The following is a 15066-nucleotide window of genomic DNA, read 5'->3' on the forward strand; positions in this document are numbered from 1 at the left end:
TGACTGTGCTTAAAGACTGTGCTGGTGAAGAAGAGTGTAGTAATGAAGTAATGTAACCATATCCATAAGATTGTCATATACCATCTGACATGCCAAGTATATGAGCTGGAGGGAGAGGAGAAGCTGCTGTAATCATATTCTTGTCCTGTAAAGTCATGTGCAGGAGGAGATAAATAAATTGGTTTATTTTTATAAGAGAAGGTCTGGCGACCCAAGTTATTCAAAAGAACTGTTGCTGCATGTGTCTATCTATACCTGTATCTATATGTGTGACTGTTATAAAGCCTGCACGGTCAGGGACCCCCTTCTCAGGTATTGCCCACACCCTGGAGAGCTAGCCTGAGGCAATAGGAGATGTATCACTCCAAATGCACCTATGTACCACACCGCACACTGAAGGGGGGTTACACACACATATATATATATATATATATATATATATATATGTATAGTGCAGGATCTGGAGTGTCGAGCTCTGTGGTAGGCAGATATCACTTCCGGTAACTACCCAGCCATGCGTTTCACTTGTGCATTCCACAGTCCTGACGCACTTCCTGCTCTGTGGAGCCTGCATGTCTCAGGCTTCCAATTATATAACATGCATTCCTATGCTCCAATTATGTGTTCTAAAACAGTACACACTACGTAACAGATGTGTATGCCAATAGCAGCAGTCAGACACAATCCATAGGGCATGGCTGGGTAGTCATCGGAAGTGTGGCCAATGCAGAGAGCAGTTTGGCAGACATGCAGCGTATGCACGATTGATTACAGCTGTTGAGTATTAGTGAGCCACTGGGATCGCATATAGGAAGTCGTTTTTGGGGGTGAGTAATGTAGTGTTTCTTCTTAGCGTGGTGAGGTGTTGTGATGCTGCTGGTCTTTAACGGTCCTGACACATTCAATTAGGTGCGAAAAGTCCTGTACTTTTCGCATGCCGGACTTTTCACCGTCATGGCTGGTTTTCCATGTAAAAAGTATCGCGCGTGTCACCGCTTATCCCCGTATTCAATTAGAAAGTGGCAAAAACGGCACATGGTGAATTCTGAACCGACAAAAAGTCCTGTCAAAAATGGTGAAAACAGTCTGTACCCCCCAAATAGCTGCACTAACATAGGGGATCACAATAGGGGTGTTCTAGTACCCCTAATAAAGATAATCTGGGGTTTTATTTCTCCAAAAGCTTGCTATTAGCGTCTTTGCGTAAGTGGTGAAGAATGGCATTAAGCAATATTTTTTTCTTCAAAATAACTAGTACCAGCAAATTTGGGGTACATGGTGCTAGCATATTTTGAAGTTGGTAATGTGAAGTTTTAAAAAACGTTAAAAATCCACCTGCCGCAAGCACCTGCAATCTTCAAAACACCTGGGGCATACTTGGTGACCCCCCTGGAGTCTATTTTGTTAGTTTTTAAGTTTTTCCCCCCAATTTTGAATTTTTTTCGTCCCTAAAATGAAAGTACTTTATTTAATTTCTTTTTTTTTGTAGAACCTGCTGGAAGCTCTAGTCAAGGCTTCCAGTGCAGTCAGCAAGTTTGATCATCAGAGCCGAGCTACGCATACGCAGAAGGGACTATACCTGGCGGTAACAGCTATAGTGTAAGACGCTTATTACTGCATCACTCAGGTGTCCTGGCTTTGTTCATATGTTAAATTGGGTTGATAGAATATTTTTCTATCTCTGCAAAAAGCAGCGGCAGAAAATATTTAATACCATCCCAAACTGTAGATATTCCCCTAAGAGGGAGTGTGTGCAGGGGGAGAGGAGGGGGGGCCAAACTAGCACTGTGCCTAGGGCCCTTTGGAGACTAAATCCGGCTCTGCTGCCGGGATAAGCTGATAGTACTGCCAACTCATGTTCTTACTTGGTGACTATGAACTGAAATTACTATACCAGTAGTTTCATGGGATAGATCTCAGTTTTAGTGAACACTTATATTTAACACTGGCTCAATTTTATTATTAAATTATACCTGGATATTTAGCATTACTAAATCCTGCACGCAGGGATAGTTGTTCAATTGCTCCTAAGGTCAATATTGAAATGTTGTAGGGAGATAGGACATTGTCTCATATGTGACATAAAAACACTAGCATCTGCTGCAGAGAAATAGCAACACTATCTTATGTTGAATTCACAAAGTAACACTACTGTCAACAAAGTGTTTACTGAAAAACAAAAGTGTCATGAGAATGATGCTTATATAATAATAATACAGGGAATCGGTATGAATAACCGCCGGACGAGAGCCCGGTGGGTCAAATCCCGACGCCGGCAGATCAGCGCAGATCCCGACAGGGCAGGTAAGCTATCATTAACCTTCTCCACCCTAACCATCCCTTAGGGGTGCCTAACCCAAACCTACCCCCCTAGTGCCTAACCCTAAGCTCCCCCCAGGGGTTCCTAAACCTAACCCCCCTCCCCGCACCCTAAACCTAACCCTCCTGGGGGTGCCTAACCCTAACCTCCCCCCAGGAGTGCCTAACTCTAACCCCCCCTTTCCCCTAGCATAACCCTAACCCTCCCAGGGAAGGTGCCTAACCCTAAATCCCTCCAGGGAGCCCCTAAACCTAACCCTCGCCCCCCGCGGCTGTCTGCTCGCGATGCCCAGCTTACCTTCATTTGGTATACCGGGTGTGGGGATTTCGGCAGGTGGAAAATGATAGGCATTGGGATTTTGATGCCTATCATTAGACCCATGCCGGGATTTGACAGTCAGGAAGCCGGCGGTCGGCAAAATGGCACCACCATAAAGTATAATGACTCAGGGGCCCATTTATTAATGATCGCATTTGCAATGTGACCTGGGCATGACATTACTGCCCATAATCCAATGGCAAGATGTGATCATAGCGACGGAATGTATCATCCAGCACTCGCAGAGACAGGGGCTCTGAAAGGAGCCCGTCCCTACAATGTGCCAGAGTGGTGCCGGTGCTTCTTTGTGGGGAATGTATGTGTTCCAATGAGCACACAATTCTGTGAATTAGCAGCTCCACCATTTTGTGAGTGACAGTAATCTCAATCTGTGAGTGCTGAATCTGCAGTTAACCACAGGGTGTGATGGCATACCATATCTGTATTGTGCAAAGATCACGTCCATTAAGGCGTCAGCCTTAATGATTGGAATTTCATTGCTTTTTTGAGTTTGAGTGACAGAAATTCAGTAGGTTTTGTGAAATTTCAGATCATGTGAAACCGTAAGGTTTTTTGTCTATGGAATTTCATTGCTTTTTTTTATAATTTATTGACCATCAGGGATGGGAACAGCAAACCGGGCCACCTGCATGGTAGAAGGGCAACAAAATGGAACAGTAGCATGGCGGTGGAGGGGACAGCACACAGGGGGTGTTTTGGGGGTGCATAGGGAGAGACAGCTGCAGGGGCAGGCTGCAGGCGTGCGGGGCAGCAGCAGGGTGCAGAGCAGTGGCAGTAGCGGGGCAGTGCACAGGGGCAGCAGTGAGGGACAGAGGGACTCACTGGCACTGATGGTCCCAGCCCTGAACTGCTTCTTAAGGCCCCTACACACAGAACAATGTGCTCTTGATGCAATATCATGATGCAGGCATACTGTATCTGTAAAAAAATTATTCAGAGTTGCACGCACAGATCAGTGCAATTCGTGCAGCATGCAGCTGAGAAAAAAAAAATCAATAAGACACAGATGCATTGATGGATCAGTGAGATCCGCCCATGCTTCTGTGTTAAAAAGATGAAAACAAGTGAAAGAGTAAAAAAAATGGCGTGTCCCCCCCCTCCCCTAAAGCCAAAAAGACAAAAGACATAGGGGTCCCCTGTATTTAGCACAACCAGCACTGGGCTCAGCTGAGCCAGTTCTGGTTTTGGAAATACAGTGGACAAAAAGCATAGGTGTCCCCTGTATTATCCATAACCAGCACCAGACCTTCTAGCGGGAGAGCAATGCCACAGCCAGGGGAACCCTTTTATTGAGTCCCCACGGCCAAAGCATTACCTCTGACTACTAGTCAGTCCAGGCCGGGGATCCCTGGGAAGGTGGGACCCCCAATAAAGGAGTCTCCCTCTCCAGGGCACCCCAGGCCTGGGTTTCTCGGCATGGTAGTCACCTGGTATTACCTGTGAGGTCATTATGGCGGGGGGTCTCTGGCAGCGGTGCTGGTGTTTGGCGTAGGGCATTGGCTGTGCGTGGTTCTGTGTGGGTACATTGTCACTAGGCCTGGTGAGGTCTGGCGGTGTTTCCGTTCCGTTGGCATGGGCGCCGCCATCTTGCCTGCGGCCATGTGATTCCAGCTGTCCAATCCTGGTAGGTCATGTGCTCATTCCAGCCAGTCACAGCGCGGCACTGAGTATTTAGGAAGGTCCAGAGCCTTCCTTCCTTTGCCAGTGCAACGTGTTCCTCAGCTGCGGCTGAGAGTACCTGTGCCTTACCTGCCTGCCTGTTACACTACTAGCCTGAACCTTGCCTGCTCCAACCTGCTGGATTTACCCTGCACCCTCCACATACCTTTCACCTGCCTGCGTACCTGAACCTGCTGTTCCCTGCACCTTGCCTCCCAGCTGGATTTCATTACCACAGCCTGCATTTGTTATAGCTCATCATTCCTGCACTCTGTTACAGCTCACCATATTTGTTTACTGGACGGTTCCTGCCTGACTATCTGGACTATATTTCCCATTAACCCCCACTATAGTTATCAAGTGCACTTTAGTGCTATACCAGGACTTTTTATTTGCCATTCCCATGTCTTCTAAGTCACTTATTAAAAACTCCACTTTCTACTTCAGGGTCCATAGGGTATCCACAGGATACCTTGGGGTATAGGTGTGACATCAGTCGCAGGGCACCAAAGAGTTAAGCTTTCAGCCTCCCAGGATGCACTAGGTCCCCCACCTATACCCCGCCCCCGAGCCAAGGCATCTCAGTTTAGTTTGGTGCCCGGCCGGAGTCGGGTGCACCTGTTGGAGTGGGGGCTAGAAGAGCCCCTGAAGCTTTTTCTTCATGCAGCTGTGGCTGCACATCTGGATGAACAGCATGGACAGTCAGTCCTGACGTCCATGCTGTCTTCCCTACACCCCGCCGGTACCAGAACGCCGGTACTGATCCGGGGATGCTGGTGGGCATCTGGGGTCACAGCTAGCGGTGACCCCAGATGTTCCGGACCATGGCCGGATTCAAGGGGGACAGAGGTAAGCAGCGGGGTCCCGCGGTGGGTCCCCGCTGATCACATGGTCCTAAGTCCCCAGGCAGGGGGTTCCCTGGGGACTGGCTGCAGCGTGGAGCCAGGCGACCAACCTGCGCTTCCACTACCCCCTGGGACAGCGGACCACAGCAGAGCGGTAGCGCTGCGGTGTCCCAGGGGTTAAATGCATGCCACAGGAGCGCGCCTTCCCTGTCTCACAGCCGGCACCTCCCCCGCTGCACACAGCCCTCTCTGCACTGTGCTGACTGGCCCTGTGTCAGCGCTCCTCCCCCAGGCCAGCCTTCTCTCTGCTCCTCGGCGGCCATCTTTTCTGAAGCATGGTGAACGCTGCTGGAAGCCTGCATTGGAAGCATCGTGGTCTGGGTCCCCCCGCATACCTCTCCTCCGCTGTGGTCAGGTCTGTGTATGCAGCGCTGTGTCCTACCAGGCCCTGTGTCTGTGTAGTTGAGTGATCAGCGCTGTTAGTGCAGGAATTGATTTTCTTTGCATTGTATGTGACTGTGCTAGCGCTGCTGCCTGTAACTTTTCTTCTCAAGACTGTCAGCTTTATTACTGTCCCTGTTCTTTCTGCTAAGCCCTTGCGGTGCGGTGCTGCAGGGTGGTCTCTCGCCTATTTAATATATAATTGGTGAGAGGGGTCACATACGTGGTGCCATCATGTCTGAAAGTGATTTTCCCCTCCGGCTACAGTGTACCACGTGTAAAGTACCATTAGCGGAGGGGGAGGGTAGCGCGGAGGGCCTTTGCCGGCAGTGTTTGTCCATGGCGCGGCCTCTTACGGTTACAGCACCGGTACAGGAGCCGCCCTGGGCTTGTTTCACTCAGGCGCTAACAGCTTTAGTGGGCCAGTTAGCTCCGCATCCCGCGTTTACTCCGATGGGTTTGTCCCAGCAGTCTGTGGTGTCATCACCCATGCAGGGTTTCCCACGACAATTGGTGGTACCCCACAGTCTCCCTATTTCCCCGCTCCCGGTTTCTCAGGAGCCAGCGTGGGTTAACTCCCTGACGAGTTCTGTACAGCACTTGTCGGATGTGTTGCAAGGGGAGTCTGTGATGCGGCCTCATAAACGGCCGGTGGTGTCTCTGTCCGCTCCTTATGAGGATGACGAAGGGACGTCTGATGATGGGGAGATTCTGGATCCTTATGATCAGGAACCTCTCCATACTAAGGACGCTGATGCTAAGTCCAAAGTATATATTCCTGGACTTATTCGGGCAGTCCGCACAGCCTTGGTGATTGAGGACGAAGTTCCCCCAGCGGCTAAGTCTAAGTATGCCTCTTTCAAAGACGTGAAGGGCGATGCCACAGTCTTTCCTCTTTCGGGTCAGTTGGTGGACCATTTAGAGGAGGCGTGGAAACAGCCTGGCAAAAGATACCAGCCGCAGAGACGCCTGGCGGTGGCTTATCCATTCGCGGATAATTATTTTGCTAAGTGGGAATCCCCTCCACAGGTGGATTCTCACGTGACCCGTCTTGTCCGTAGTGCCACATTGCCGATGCCATCCATGTCCTCCCTTAAGGATGCTACGGACCGCAAGGTGGAGATCTGCCTGAAGTCCTCTTATTCCCTTGCGGGGGGGGCAGCACGGCCGGCTATGGCCATTTGCTGGGTTGCCAGAGCGATGGAGCACTGGGCGGATTCATTAGAGGCTTCTTTTGATTCCGACAGTCCGGCCGAACAGGCGGAGTTGATTGGCAATCTCCGTGATTCGGCCACCTACATCAACGAGGCGGCTCTAGACATTAGTACTCTGGTGTCTAGAATTTCTTCAGCAGCGATAGCTGCTCGTCGCACCTTGTGGCTGCGATCCTGGAAGGCGGACGCAGATTCCAAGAAGGGTCTGGAAGCGTTGCCGTTTACCGGAGAAGTTCTCTTCGGTCCGGATCTGGACAAGATTGTGGCCACGCTGGCGGCAGCCAAATCGGCTTGTCTCCCGTCGGCCGCTGCTCCTTCTGGTTCTGGACCATCGTCCTTTCGGTCATCTAGGGCCCAGGGCAGGCCCAAACCACAGTCGTTTCCTTGTCAGGCTGGCCCTAGGAAATCGGTCAAGCCCCGGAAGCAGGCATGGAGTACCAGACGTCCAGCCCCCAAGCCAGATGACAAGCCTGCGGCCTGACGGTCCGGGCCACCCTTTGGGGGATCCCCGGAAGCAGGCATGGAGTACCAGACGTCCGGCCCCCAAGCCAGATGACAAGCCTGCGGCCTGACGGTCCGGGCCTCCCTTTGGGGGATCCCAGGGTGGGAGGCCGCCTGCTGCAGTTCGCCCAGTGTTGGTCGGTCACTACGACAGACACTTGGGTTCTGGAGGTGGTCTCCCACGGGTACGCCCTCTCCTTCCGGCACAGACCCCCGGCTCGATTCTTCACCACGGGTCTACCATCAGACCGGAACAAGGCTACGGAGCTGCGGAAGGTATTGCACACTATGCTCCAGGCTGGAGTTATAGTGCCTGTTCCATTCTCCCAGAGGGGCCAGGGTTTCTATTCAAATCTTGTTTTGGTACAGAAACCCAATGGGTCGTATCGTCCGATTCTCAACCTCAAAGCACTCAACAAGTCTTTGCGGGTACCGAAGTTTCGGATGGAGACCCTACGGTCCATCATTCTGGCGCTGGAACCTGGGGACTACATGGTGTCATTGGACATACAGGACGCTTACCTGCATGTCCCTATTCTTTTGCGCTATCAACAGTTCCTCAGGTTTGCAATCCGCAGCGACCACTTCCAGTTTCGGGCGTTACCTTTTGGCCTGGCGACAGCACCACGTGTTTTCACCAAGGTGATGGCGGTCATGGCGGCTTCTCTGCGGCTGCAGTCAGTCCGCATGTTGCCGTACTTGGACGACCTGTTATTGGTGGCGGGATCTCCAGAGCTCCTGTTACGCCACTTGGACCTGACCATTGCCCTGCTGCAATGGCACGGCTGGCTAATCAACTGGCAGAAGTCCACTCTAATCCCGTCTCGGAGGATTCTGCACCTTGGAGCCTTATTGGACTCGGGACAGCAAAAGATCTTCGTGACGGAGGAAAAGATCTCTGCTTTACAGTCAAGGGTGCGCAGTTGTCTGCACAGCCGCCGGGTGTCTCTACACTCGGCAATGAGGTTACTGGGCTCCATGGTGTCGGTGTTCGACATGGTGGAATATGCCCAGTTTCACTCCAGACCTCTGCAGCACCTGATCCTGTCAAAGTGTAACGGGCTGCCTCAGTCTCTGAAGTCCCAGACGATTGTGTTCACCCCGGAGGTTCGCCTGTCCCTTGCTTGGTGGTTACAGACGACCCACCTCAACGAGGGACGTCCGTTCTGGGTTCCAAATTGGGTCCTGTTGACAACGGACGCCAGTCTTCGGGGCTGGGGAGCAGTTTCGGGTCCACATCTGTTCCAGGGCAGGTGGACGCCGACAGAAGCGGAGCTTCCAATCAATATCTTGGAACTCCGTGCGGTCTTCAATGCTCTCCAGCAGGCACATCGGTTTCTCCAGGGTCACCCGGTACAGGTCCAGTCGGACAACGCTACCACCGTGGCCTACATAAACAGGCAAGGAGGAACCCGAAGCCGGGCGGCTCTCGTAGAGGTGTCTCGGATCCTGGTTTGGGCGGAGTGCAATCTTCCGGCCATATCAGCGGTCTTCATCCCGGGAGTGCTCAATTGGGAGGCGGACTTTCTAAGTCACCAGGACGTTCATCCGGGGGAATGGTCCCTGCACCCGGACGTTTTTCAACTACTGGTGGACAGATGGGGTCTTCCAGAGATCGACCTCATGGCGTCCCGGCACAACAACAAGTTGCCGGTGTACGGGTCTCGCACAAGAGACGAAGGGGCGTCTCTGGTGGATGCTCTGTCCGTCCGGTGGACGTTCCGGTTCGCATACCTGTTCCCTCCGGTCTCCCTTCTTCCACGGGTAATCCGGAAATTCAAACAGGAAGGAGGGACGCTCCTGTTGATAGCTCCCGCGTGGCCCAGACGGCACTGGTTCTCAGACCTTCAGGGTCTGTCCGTGGACAGTCCTCTGCGGTTGCCGCTACGACCTTCTGTCTCAGGGTCCTTGTCGTCACCCGGACCTGACTCGGCTGTCTTTGACGGCGTGGCTGTTGAGACGGCCATGCTGAGGTCCCGGGGGTTTTCCCGCTCTGTGGTGCGTACCATGTTGCGAGCTCGGAAACCGTCTTCCGCGAGGATATACCATCGCGTGTGGCATACGTTCTTCCAGTGGTGTCGACTGAGAGGTTATGCACCTCGGGAGTTTCGTCTGTCTCGGATTCTCGCCTTCCTGCAAGCGGGACTAGATCATGGGCTTCGCCTTGCTTCTTTGAAGGTACAGGTTTCGGCCCTGTCTGTCTGGTTTCACCGTAGGATTGCTACAATCCCGGATGTCAGCACCTTTATGCAAGGTGTTGTCCGCATTCAGCCGCCCTTTGTTCCACCTGTGGCGCCTTTGGATTTGGCTGTGGTCCTGAGGGCTCTCCAAGGACCGCCGTTTGAACCACTGGGATCAGTGGATCTTAAATGGCTAACAGCTAAGACTGTTTTCCTTCTGGCTATTGCTTCGGCCAGACGTGTTTCTGAGTTAGGGGCTCTTTCTTGTAGACCCCCTTTCTTGGTTTTTCATGGGAACAGGGCAGTACTCCGCACTCGGCCCGAGTTTCTTCCCAAAGTTGTTCCCCAGTTTCATGTTAACGAGGAAATCGTTGTTCCGGCCTTTAACTCACCGGGTCTTTCCGTGGGTGAGGCCTCTTTGGATGTTGTGCGGGCCTTAAGGACTTATGTTGACCGCACTTCTTCGTTTAGGAAGTCGGACGCTTTGTTTGTCCTCTATGGCTTCCGTAAAAAGGGTTGGCCTGCTTCAAAGCAAACTTTGGCAGCCTGGATCCGTATGGCTATTTCTGAAGCTTATCTTCATGAAGGCCTACCGGTTCCTCCTTCTCTGAAGGCTCATTCCACTAGGTCTGTGGGTCCTTCGTGGGCAGCTCGACGTGGTGCCTCTGCAGTCCAGATCTGCAAGGCTGCTACGTGGTCCTCTGTCCATACCTTCGTGAGGTATTACAGGTTTGACACCTTCGCCTCTCAGGATGCTTCCTTCGGGTGGCGGATTCTCCTTTCTGCACAGGAGCGTCCCCACCCTTAAAGGATACTGCTTTGGGACATCCCCAAGGTATCCTGTGGATACCCTATGGACCCTGAAGTAGAAAATATGAGATATGGTAAGAACTTACCCTTGTTATCTCTATTTCTACGAAGTCCATAGGGTTCCACAGGACTCCCGCCCTGTCGCACCTGTGCTGCAGATGGGCTTTGCTCTGGTCACCGGTTTTTCCGTCTCCCTCTGGTGAGAATGTGATTCTTGTATGTGTCCAGATCTTTGTTCTCTCTCTTCCTTCTCCTCCTCCGGCCTATGGCTTGGTAACTGAGATGCCTTGGCTCGGGGGCGGGGTATAGGAGGGGGACCTAGTGCATCCTGGGAGGCTGAAAGCTTAACTCTTTGGTGCCCTGCGACTGACGTCACACCTATACCCCAAGGTATCCTGTGGAACCCTATGGACTTTGTAGAAATAGAGATAACAAGGGTAAGTTCTTACCATATCTCATATTTTTTCATTTAAGTCTGCTTCTGTGTCTGCTCCTATCACCACCCAGGGTCCACAACAAATTCAGAACCTCACACTGGGCTGATAGCAGCAGCTCAGAGAAGAGAGACACAGCTGAGGGATTTCCTGGCTCTTGCTTCAACAGTGCTTGAATGGAACAGGGATCCTTCTTTGTGCTACACTTACCATGTAAGGCAGTGGGTGCCGGGTTGATTGTGTAAAGTGTAGTGTAAACAATAGATGTACTGCAGCTTTCTTCCGGATTTAACCAAGTAGTGTTGATAGGGATACACACGGACCTATGAGAAAGCCTATAGGGTGAAACGCGCATTGGTCATATAGACACTCCGGAGTGTGCACACTGATCCCCATGTATCAGCAGCAGACTCCCAGATCTCTGGCATTATTTATGCATTAAGAAAGTTAACTGATACTCTGTTGTTTCTAATATAATTCTCCTCAGATAGTGAGGGTTATCCTCACCAAGGGAATCATTCCCCCATATCTGACAGGGAGTCTTATATCTCTATGCCTCCAAGTAGGGCATCCAGCTCTGACTACTGAATATTCACTGCAATTATTGCACATGCCCAGGTAGCTTTGCTGGATTTGAATAGAACGTAGGCTTTCCATTTCCATTTTTTTTCTCTGTATCTTCTAAACAGAACCTAGTGAGAATATTATTCATATAAATAAAATATAAATTTGAAAAGCAGATAGTTACATACCAGGTACACAAGTTCTAGGGAGAGTAAAAAAATGCAAGTGAAATTGCTGCTGACAATATGTAATGATTCTGTCCCGCGATCGCCGCCATTTTTCATTCCGGCTGTGAAGAGGGAGGGAGCTATGCTGCTAAAGTTGTGCTGTCTTTGTCAGTCACTCAGGGACTGCTGCTTAATGTCCATAGGGGCTAGCTGTTGTCCATATAAGGGCTGGCTGGCTTTTGTCCATAACATAATCCATATAGGGGCTGGCTGGCTGTTGTCCTGTCCATAGGGGCTGGCTGGCTGTAGTTCATAGGGGCTGGCTGTTGTCCATATAGGGGCTGGCTATTGTCCTGTCCATAGGGGCTGGCTGTTCTGTTGTCCAGGGGGCAGTGGCGGGCTGGGCTGGGGGGCAGGGTGCCAGCTGCCCCCCGGGACGCTACAATTTTACAGCTTTGGGGCCGCTTGACTCACATGCTTGTTGGCCGGGAGACAGGGAGAAGTAGCTCTCCGGCTGCTCCAAGTCGGCCTCCTGTCCTAGGCTTGTCAGTGGCTCAGTGCCACCCGTCGGGACTGGTGATCGGGAATCCCACAGCGGGGGCCGGCCAGCGCCAATGACGTCACTGAGTTACCAGTCGGCCCCGCTGTCCACTTCCTGATGGCTTTGTCTTACCATTCAGTATAGTGAAGGGGTGGGCAAAATATGACCCGCGAGCCAATCCTTCCGGCCCGCTGCTTCCCACCACTGCACAATGACAAGCGGCCCGACCAGCCGCTTGTCATTGTGTTACAGTACCTCCGGACCGCGGCTGCTGCTGGGAACAGCAGGGTGCAGCTTTATGCTCCCAACTACAGTCTCACATTCACAGGCACGTTCCCTTGTGCACTGTAGGGAGCTCCCGCAGCTATTCAATTCACCGCGCTGTTTGGACGGGCTATAGGATTTCTTCTCGCACCCCCCTGGGAATGCGAGGAGAACTACAACAAAAGTACCGGCCATGCAGCTGTTTGCCGGCTTAGCGTGGTGCTAAAAGACGCGCGGCCGGCACTTTAGTCAGAGAATGCCGGTTCTCACGACTAAACACCCAGGTTAAGTAACGAGAACCGGCATTCTCTGACCAATTCTCGACCAGGCAAACAGCGCGGTGTATTGAATATATATATCATCGCATTGAATTGAATTCCCCGCACAGCTTGCTGGTAGAAAAGTTGGGGCCACATGGTTGTTTGCCCCCCAGGCTGAAAGTTGCCAGTCAGCCCCTGCCAGGGGGTGTTCTGTCCATCAGGAGTGCTCTTCACCCCCAGTGTGAAAAAATAAAAATATAATTTTTTACTTCTGTGTGTGCTTTAGCCACACTTAGTATTATCTGCAATATAGGTGTGCAGGTGTGCTGCCTGTGTGTCATTTATCAAGGGGCTGCTGTCTCGTTCATGGGTGCTTCCCCCCTCCCCCCCAGTGTGAAAAAAATAAAACCAATTTTTTGTTTGTGCGTGTTAGCCACACCTGCCGTGTGTAAAAATAAAAACAATTTTTTGTGTGGGTGCGTGTTAGCCACACCTGCCGTATGTAAAAATAAAACCAATTTTTTGTGTGGGTGCGTGTTAGCCACACCTGCCGTGTGTAAAAATAAAAACAATTTTTTTTTGTGTTGGTGCGTGTTAGCCACACCTGCCGTTTGAAAAAATAAAACCAATTTTTTGTGTGTGCGTGTTAGCCAAACCTGCCATGTTTAAAAATAAAACCAATTTTTTGTGTGTGCGTGTTAGCCACACCCCCAGTGTGAAAAAATAAAAACAATTTTTTGTGTGTTCGTGTTAGCCAAACCTGCCATGTGTAAAAATAAAATACATTTTTTTGTGTGTGCATGTTAGCCACACCTGCCGTGTGAAAAAAATGAAAACAATTTTTTGTGTGTGCGTGTTAGTCACACTTATCAGCAATGTAGGTTCGCAGGGGTGCTGTGCTGCCTGTGTCATTTATCAAGAGGCTGCTGCCTCGTTCAGGTGCTCTCCCTCCCAAGTGTCCCAAAAAAATTAATTCAATCAATCAATGTGTTTTTTTTGTACGCGTTCGCCACATTTAACACCAGCAATGTAGCTGCGCAGGGGTGCTGCCTGTGTCATTTATCAAGAGGCTGGTGCCTCGTTCGGTTGCTAAAAATTAATTCAATCAATCAAAATCAATCAATGTGTTTGTTTTATGTGTGCGTGAGTGCGTGCATTAGTGACACTTATCACCAGCAACGTAGCTGCACAGAGGTGCTGCCTGTATCATTTATCAAGAGGCTGCTGCCTTATTCGTTCGCTAAAAATTTATAAAAATCAATCAATCAAAGTGTTTTTGTTTTGTGTGTGCGCGCATTAGCCACACTTATCACCAGCAACGTAGCAGCGCAGAGGTGCTGCCTGTGTCGTTTATCAAGAGGCTGCTGCCAACAAATCAATCTTTTTTTTTGTGTGTGTGTGCACGTTAGTCACATTTATCAGCAACCTAGTTGCGCAGGGGTGCAGTCTGTGTCGTTTATCAAGAGGCTAGTCCTAGTTCGGGTGCTCTCCCTCCTAAGTGCCCCCCCAAAAATTAATTAATCAATGTGTTTTTTTTCATGTGTGTGCACGCTAGCCATGGCATCACAAACGCCTCTAATGAGATTTGCATAAAAATTTTCAAAGGTGAAAATAGAGTATATGGTTTAAAAAATGGAATAAAGCAGCTAAAACTGCGTTTTCTGATTATAGAGTCCCTACTCCCTACCCATGGCACCTCTACCTGAATTTCAGTGAGTCAGAGGCCCAACTCCATGCAACCGTATTCCAGAGTGCAGCTGCTCCTCCTGTAGCTCAGGTCAGAAGATGTGTAGGGGGTGTGGTGATATGGACTAAAATGGAGCTCACATCCACAAAACTGGATAATGAATCCCCAATCTAACAGGGAGTGCAGCTGTAATTTATACACAACACAGGATGGGATGATGATATAGGCTTGGGATGATTGTATAATCTGGGGTGATGTATACATCATCTTCTTCACACAATATTAATTTGTCCCCACTGGAATCCACCATTACAGGTGCCTCTGTAATTTTTGCACGCAATTGGCGGTAAAGGTCTTTCTATTAGAATTTGTAGTTCATTTTGATGAGCATCGTCTTTTCCACATTTTTGGGAAGTAGTCTCAGGTCGATCACTGACAAGGTTCCTGACTGTGCTGAAAACTTTTGCTGAGTACACAATGGGAGGTGGGCAGCTCAAGTAAAGCAAAGGCAGTTTTGTGTAAGGGGCTCCAAATTGCCTCTTTTTCCTGTCAGTAGTTATTTATATCTCTTCCCTGGCGAAGTTAACGTTTCATATTGGAGTTTTTTTCTGCGTAAAGTTATGGTGCGCGCTCCCGTTTATCCCCGTATTCAATATAAAATTAACGTAAACGGGAAACTCCGAAGTTAGATTTGCGTAAAGTTTAAGTTTTTCCTTAAAATAAATATAAGACCCCCCTAAAGTTGTAAAAACATGGGGGATCACTATGGGTACCCCCGTTTTAGCCTTTAATTGAAAGTCGGGTATTTAAATAGCCGCAGCAGGTGTTTTTTCCTGACAT

The sequence above is a fragment of the Taudactylus pleione genome, unplaced genomic scaffold, assembly GCF_031769625.1.
Source record: "Taudactylus pleione unplaced genomic scaffold, aTauple2 ptg000454l, whole genome shotgun sequence".
In the NCBI taxonomy this organism is placed as follows: domain Eukaryota; kingdom Metazoa; phylum Chordata; class Amphibia; order Anura; family Myobatrachidae; genus Taudactylus; species Taudactylus pleione.